Consider the following 8,279-nt stretch of genomic DNA (forward strand, 5'->3'; position numbering starts at 1 on the left):
CCATGGCGAAATTCAAACTGCTCATTTGCAAAAATTGAGTTCTCATTAATATGTGTTATCATTCTATTAAGAATTATTCTTTCAAAAGTGTGTTAATAGAGGAAAGTAAACTAATTGGTCGATAACTATTTTCGCTTCTGGTTTTGTATGAGAACAAGAGAGACCGAAATAATTCTTCACCACGAGCAGGTATGAATGTTATAAGTGTTATAAAATTTTGAGTGCAAAATGCGTTCTCTCCACCGCTAGATGTCGATACTTAAAATAAAGAGATTGTGTCTTGTTTTTGGTTCTTTAGTTGAACAGATGTGGTAGTAGGCCAATTTAAAGTCGAATTATTGGGAAATAAAAACAAATCGGGCTTGTCCGTGGAAGTCGGAGACAATAGTGATGGACTAATCGATAAATTCCAGAGGCACCTCCGCATTCCAGAAACCTTGGAATCGCACGAAATAGTATTTTCCTGGGAGGGAGAAACGGATACAAAGCTGTGTGAGTGTCAAAATGAACCAGAATGAGCTGTCATTGACTGTCAATTTGAACCAAGGAAAAATAGGCATTTCTTTGTTATTAGTATTGTTATAACTGAAAGATGAAAATATTCCTCGCAAACGATTTTTGCATTTATTGTCGTTTTACAAAATATTTTGGTTTATTTTCACGTAAAATAATAAGTTTCATAAGCTTTCAGTAATAATCATGTTAGCGTACTTCGATTACTAATCTTGCGCTTTTCTGGATTTACTGGAAATTTACTTTTCTGGAAGACTTTGGTTACAATTTCGAACACACTTCATCACGGTCGAATGTTGAGATGCAGGATTGTAAATTTTTTGCAACTGCACGAAACCCCGAAAAATCTGCCTCACAGGTTATGCTCTCGCACACATTTTAAGAAAATCTGCGTGCGCAAATATATATAAACTCAAAATTCCGAAGAAACTTTTATACAACGGCAAATTGAAAAACCTAAATTAATCCACCTAGCGGTCAGACCCAGCCTTTCTCATTCAAACTTATATCAAATTGTTATGAAGTTTGTTATTTGTAAGCTAGAGAGATGACTCGTTCGTATGACACTATTTTTGTTCAAATAAGTCGTGTAATCTTTGAGATAATAGAATTTCGTTGTTTTATTAATAATTTAATACATAACGGTTGCTTAGTTCGATTAAAATCAAATGAAATGGGAACGTATAGGGCAGCCAAACCACGTGTACAATCATAATTCATCAGTCAACCCTTAACAAGCCCGTTCATCTGATAATACTATTGATCAAATCGGTTGTGTACTTTCTGAGATAATGAAGTTTCGTGATTTTCAAAATTCGGTACATTACAGACGAAGTTACAGTTCGATTACAGTAAAATTCAATAGGGTGTCATGAGTCAGCTAGACCTTTCATTTGACACTAATTTCGTGAAAATCGGTTCAGCCATCTCTGAGAAAAGTGAGTGAGTTTATGTATTCTTCGGAATATGTTTCTTTTCATAGCTAGATTTCACATTTCTAAACATAACAGGCAAAGTAATAGTCCTATTGCAAAAAAATCAATAGAGTCTTATAGGGTAACTAGACCTTTCATTTAACAGTGATTTTGTGGAAATTGGTCCAGCCATCTCTGAGAAACATGAGTGAAATTAAACAGTCTTCAGAAGACGTTTCTTTTCATAACTTTTGAACCACATATTCAATCTGTATAAAATTCAAGAGTTAAGGGTTCATTTGATACCAATTTTATTGAAATCGGTTGTGTGGTTTTCGAGATATTGTTGTTTCGTGACTTTTACATTTTTAATCATAACCTCTAAAATAAAAATCCAATTACAATGAAATTTAATAGGGTCTTATGGGGCAACTAGAACTTTCATTTGCATATAACTTCATTAAAATCGGTCCAGCCATCTCTGGGAAAAGTGAGTGAAAATAAAAATCTGCACATACACACACACACAAACACACACACACACATACACACATACACACATACACACACACACACACATACATACATACATACAGAAAATGCTCAGCTCGTCGATCTGAGTCGAGTGATATATGCCATTCGGCCCTTTGGAGCACTTTCATATCTTCGGTTTTGCAAGTGATTGCTATACCTTTCTAGGAGAAAGGCAAAAAGTTTAAAAAATTATTAATTAGGAGAAAAATATTCGTGCTGAAGAAATAGCGAAATAAAAAAAATGACTTTGAATTTCATACACTTCAATCACGAGCAATACCGGGAACGTACGAATAGCACAAAACGGAATTTAAATTTTGTTGAGGCCATATGTTTTGATCAAAGCAGTTACAGTTTTAAATAGTCTTTGAATTTAGTTTCTTTTCATAACTTTTGAACCACATATCAAATTGCTATGGAATTTCTTACTTGTGAGTTTGAGATACAACCCGTTCAAATGACACTAGATATGTTCAAATAAGTCGTGTGATCTTTGAGATAATAGACTTTCGTTGTTTTTATAATTTAATACATAACGGTTGGAATAAAAATACGATTATAGTCAAATAAAATGGGAACCTATAGGAAAGCCAAACTTTTCATTTGACACTAAGATTGTTGAATTTAGTCCAGCCATTTTTGGGAAAACGAGTGAATTTGAAAAGTCACCGGAACATGTTTCTTTTCACAATTTTTGAACCACGTGTTTAATCACTATAAAATTCATCAATTAACCTTTAACTAGTCCGTTCATTTGATACCAATATTGTTCGAATCGGTTGTGTACTTTCTGAGATAATGAAGTTTAATGATTTTCATATTTTGATACATTACAGACAAAGTAACAGACTGATTACATTGAAATTCAATAGGGTGTTATCAGGCAGTTAGACCTTTCATTTGACACTAATTTCGAGGAAATCGGTTCAGCCATCTCTGAGAAAAGTGAGTGAGTTTAAGTAATCTTCGGAATATGTTTCTTTTCAAAGCTGGATTTCACATTTTTAAACATAACAGGCAAAGTAATAGTCCAATTGAAAAATAAATCAATAGTGTCGCATGGGGTAATTAGAGCCTTCAAATGACCTTAATTTTGTGGAAATCGGTTCAGCCATCTCTGAGAAACATGAGTGAGATAAAACACTCTCCAGAACACGTTTCTTTGAATAACTTCTGAACCACACGTTCAATCGTCATGAAACTCAAAAGTTAAGGGTTTTTTAAGTAGATTGTTCATTTAAAACCAATTTTTTTTAAAATCGGTTGAGTGGTTTCTGAGATAATGATGTTTCGTGATTTTCACATTTTTAAACATAACCTCTAAACTAAAAATCCGGTTGCAATATAATTCAATAGGGTCTTATGAGGCAACTAGACCTCTCATTTGCAATTAATTTCATGAAGATCGATCCAGCCATCTCTGAGAAAATCGAGTGAGATTGGGAGAGCGTTACACACACACACACACACACACACACATACGCACACACACACACATACAGAAAATGCCCAGCTCGTCAAACTAAGTCGATTGATACGAGATACGACCCTTAGAAGAAAGGCAAAACATAGACTCGAAAAATGTGTGTTTTGCAGACAAAATTGCAAATTCTGTATTCCTGATGTTACTTTGAGTCATTCATGCGTTACAGAAAGAAGATAGTTACACCACAGACTAACAGACATAACACTTCGAACAAATTTTCAATAAAATCATCGTTTGGATGATTGCAGTACTTTACGTTAGTAACACTAGCACCATCTGCTGTTTTATTCGCGCTGCGTCATGTATTTCGACATCAGCGCCAGCGTTACTGAATGTGTCAAATGGGGAACTACAAAATATGTATAAGATTGCATGACAGCGCCCCGGACGACGTTTTCGCGCGATGACTGTTATTCGATTGAAAATTTGAAATGAACGTTTTTTGCGGCGATGGAGCTAGGTTCCAGTGTTACGTCTGTTAGTCTGTGGTTACACGCTAACAAAAAACGACGCATGTGCGTGTTCTCTGTTTTGAGTGTAGTATTCGTTTCTCCCTCCCAGCAGATGCCACATGTACAGAATAATCTGTATTTTACAGATTTTTGGCCGAAGTAACGGTACAGAATCTGTATATACAGATTAGGGATGTAACGGATATCCGCATCCGCATCAAATTGACATCCGCATTCGCATCCGCATCCGCATCATACCATGCGGCTATTGAAAAAAAATATCGCTTCATAAAATATTGCAGAAAAATTTTCCTTGGTGCTCGCCCAAATAACTTTTGAACTGGGGAGGGGCATGGTCATGTGAAATAAGCAAAATAAAACACAAGGGATGCTTCGGATATCTGCATCCGCATGAAAATCGACATCCGCATCAACATCTGCATCCGTAATCACATATCCGCACCGGCATCCGCCTCTGCAGATGTCTGAAAAATCACATCCGTAACATCCCTGATACAGATATACAGATTTTCGTAGAAAAGTACAGATTTACAGATTTTTCGAAATTGACATTTACTTTTATAAACACTCCGAATTTTATTTCATTAAATATTAAGCAAATTGAACATATTTTCAACTCCTCACACGTTTTAAGCTAATAATTTTGTTTATGTACCTTAAAAACTTGAAAAATACAAAGTTCTTTATGTTTAAACAACACAGATTTTTTTTCAGATATTTTTGTTCTAGATACAGATGCTCAGATTTTTTCAAGGGAAAACACAGATTTAAATGTGGCAACCCTGCCTCCCAGGTATTTTCCTTATTTTTTTGCACGTATCTAGTTTAAGAGAATTAGGAGGCCTTACTAAATGACTAGCTACGCCGAGATGAAATGGACCGCGTGGTACATGAAACTCCACCTAGTTGACGACACAGAGTGCTGAATGTAATTTTTAAGAGCAATCAAAAAATAGTTCATAGAAATATATTTCTATCCTAGGACAAACGGGTTTCAATAAGGCAAACGGCTAGCTGAAGAAAACTTCATGGAAAGTTACCTAACCTGACTAGAGGTACCATCAGAAGGGAATTTACCCGGAACAAACATAGATCGACTCGTCTAATTACAGCGTCTGATTTGGTCTGTGAATCATGACTAGAAAGCGTATATATGTATAAAGACCAGAAACAACAATTTGCAACTGCAATTGGCTAAGGCAAAATTATTAGCATGACCAGTACCGCGATGGGTTTGTTAGTCTATTTAGATATTTTTAGTTACTGAGCATAAGATATTATTTATTGCAAAGTTAGCTATTTCATTCATATATTATTCTGACAGTTTCGTCTGATTTTCGCTTCGCTCGATGCGTAAACTCGAGAATTTCGCTTTACATGGAACTTCAGTACACAACCAGGTTTTCACGATTGATTTGCTAGCGAAAATTTTTAGCTGGTTCACATGACTGATTTTACTTCGATTGGATTTAAAAACTATGCTTGAAATGATGGAAAATACCATGATATTTTTCTACGTGTGCTCATGGAATGTAGTTCACCCAACCGCTATTAATTTAGGAGGGGCGCCACTTTTTTGTTTCTCGTATTGTTGTTTAAGTTGGATATCTAGGTTTCAAACATCTGAACTTATACTGACCTAAGGGGAAACATCTGGCTTCTTACTCTTCTTACTCTTACTTACTTAGATGGCCGTACGTCCTAAGACATGGCCTGCATAACGTGGTTCCGCCAATTCACTCGGTCCATGGCTGCCTGCCTCCAGTCCCGCGGGCACCCGGTACTTTGCAGATCGTGCTCCATCTGGTCCACCCATCTCGCTAGTTGCGCCCCTCGCCTTCTCGTTCCCGCCGGATTTGGAGCGAACACCAATTTTGCAGGGTAGCTATCCGGCATTCTAGCTACATGCCCTGCCCAGCGTATCCTTCCAGCTTTAGCCACTTTCTGAATACTGGGTTCACCGTAGAGGCGCGCAAGCTCGTGGTTCATCCTACGCCTCCACACTCCGTTCTCCTGCACACCGCCAAAGATGGTTCTTAGCACCCGACGTTCAAAAACTCCGAGTGCTCGCAAGTCCTCCTCGAGCATTGTCCACGTCTCATGCCCGTAGAAAACGACCGGTCTTATTAGCGTTTTGTGCAGGATACACTTGGTGCGAAGACTCAGATTATGCGACCGTAGATTTTTATGGAGCCCATAGTAGGCACGACTTCCACTGATAACACGTCTCCTTATCTCCCGGCTGGTATCGTTATTCTCAGTTACCAGAGAGCCGAGGTACACAAACTCGTCGACCACCTCGAACTCATCCCCGTCGATTGTTACCGTATTGCCTAGGCGTGCCCTGTCGTGCTCGGACCCACCTGCAAGCATATACTTACTCTTCTTACTCACTCACCTCGATGATCCCTGTTGTATTTTTCGTAAGTGATGCCATTCACTCGGAAAATACTTGAATGTTTTTAATGCTTTTTATCATCATTATGTACAATTCCTCCTGCAGACAATAGTTTTACCACAGACAGACGTCCAAGCAAGAACAACATTGATCAAAATTTCTGTGCAAATTTTCAAAGTAAATTGCGTTATAAATCACTTGTACACTAGCGCCGCCTGGTGACCTTATCGCTACAATACATTTTTTTCGCTGGTGTACGAGGCTGGCGGTACTGGTAGCGCTATTTGGTTACGGATTGCTACTACAAAAAACTTTACACAAGTTTAGAACTCAGCTTGGACGTCTGTCTGCGGTTTTACCGTCTGAGGGTTACCGGAGAATCTGCATCTTTAATATCCTTAAAATCAAACTTGTCATCCATCAATGATTATGATTCATTCATTGACCCACCTGAATTGTACTCTCTGCACAAGCAATATGCTTCAACGGGTCTGTTTCAAACTTAATCCAGAACGGATTCAAAAGTAGAAATAAGCTTACACTACACCTTTTACTTCCGAAATTGAGCAGCGGTATGCTGTTCTTATGCTTCACGCAAAACCGTATTATCTCCTTGCGCACTTTTAGATCTTTTGGTAATCGATATACAGGGGATAGTCAAAATAAGTAGGATAGGCAAAATTTTGATGAAATTTGAAATGCTATAGCTTTGCTAAACTTTATTCGATTTTAATGATTCGAACACCATTGAACTGGAAAACTTTTGAAGTTTCATTTTCTGACCCCATATCTGGCCTAGGTCACCGGATATAGGAAATATTCCTGAGTTCCGGTAGGCATGTCAAACCTGCTAATTTTTGGATGGATTTGGTAATGGGTTACCTGATAAAAATGCTCATTTGCATCATTGGCATAGATGACAAAATCATTTCTGAAGCGAATGGTTCATCAAGATCCGGAATCGGCCAAGAACTCATCGAGAAATGGCTATTTTTCATCCGGAAGTCCTCAGAGGAACCTTTAGTAGGGGACATTTACGTTTTTGCACCAAATATAGCGTGTTACACCTCTATCTTCAGGATTTTTATCAGGAATCTTTTAAAAGACATATATCTGAATATAGGCTGCATTGGCCACTTCCGGAACGACCTGGAGGCCCCGAAGGAACCCGTAGTGGGAGAATTCACATTTCTGCATCAAAATATAGCATGCGATACCTCTATCTTCAGGATTTTTCATCAGGAATCATCCAAAAGACATATTTTTTTAAATACAGATTACGTTGGCCACTCCCGGAACGATCCAGATTCCCCGGAGGAACCCGGAATAGGGACATTTACATTTTTGCATCAAATAAAGCGTGCGACGCTTCTACCTTCAAGACTTTTCATCAGGAACCATCAAGAAGACATATTTTTGAATACATATTACGTTGGCCACTCCCGGGATGATCCGGATACCCCGTAGGAACCTGGAAATGGGGACATTTACATTATTGCATCAAATAAAGCGTGCGACACTTCTATCTTCAGGATTTTTCATCAGGAATCTTACAAAAAAAAAATATTTCCTAATATAGGCTGCATTGGCCACTTCCGGAATAACCTGGATGCCCCGAAGGAAGATCCGGATGCCCGAAGGAACCCGGAGTGGGGACATTTACATTTCTGCATAAAATAAAGCGTGCGCATAGAGCTGAAAGATTTTTCAAGATTTTTCATCAGGGTTCCTCCGGGGTATTTAGATTGTGCCGGTAGTGGCCAATGCAGTCTGAATTCAAAAATATGTCTTTTTGATGATTCCTGATGAAAAATCCTGAAGATAGAGCTGTCGCACGCTTTATTTGATGCAGAAATGTAAATGTTCCCATTCCGGGTTCCTCCGGGGCATCTGAATCGTTCCGAGAGTGGCCAACGTAATCTGTATTTAAAAAATATGTCTTTTGGATGATTCCTGATGAA

The sequence above is a fragment of the Wyeomyia smithii genome, chromosome 2 (assembly GCF_029784165.1).
Source record: "Wyeomyia smithii strain HCP4-BCI-WySm-NY-G18 chromosome 2, ASM2978416v1, whole genome shotgun sequence".
Taxonomy (NCBI): domain Eukaryota; kingdom Metazoa; phylum Arthropoda; class Insecta; order Diptera; family Culicidae; genus Wyeomyia; species Wyeomyia smithii.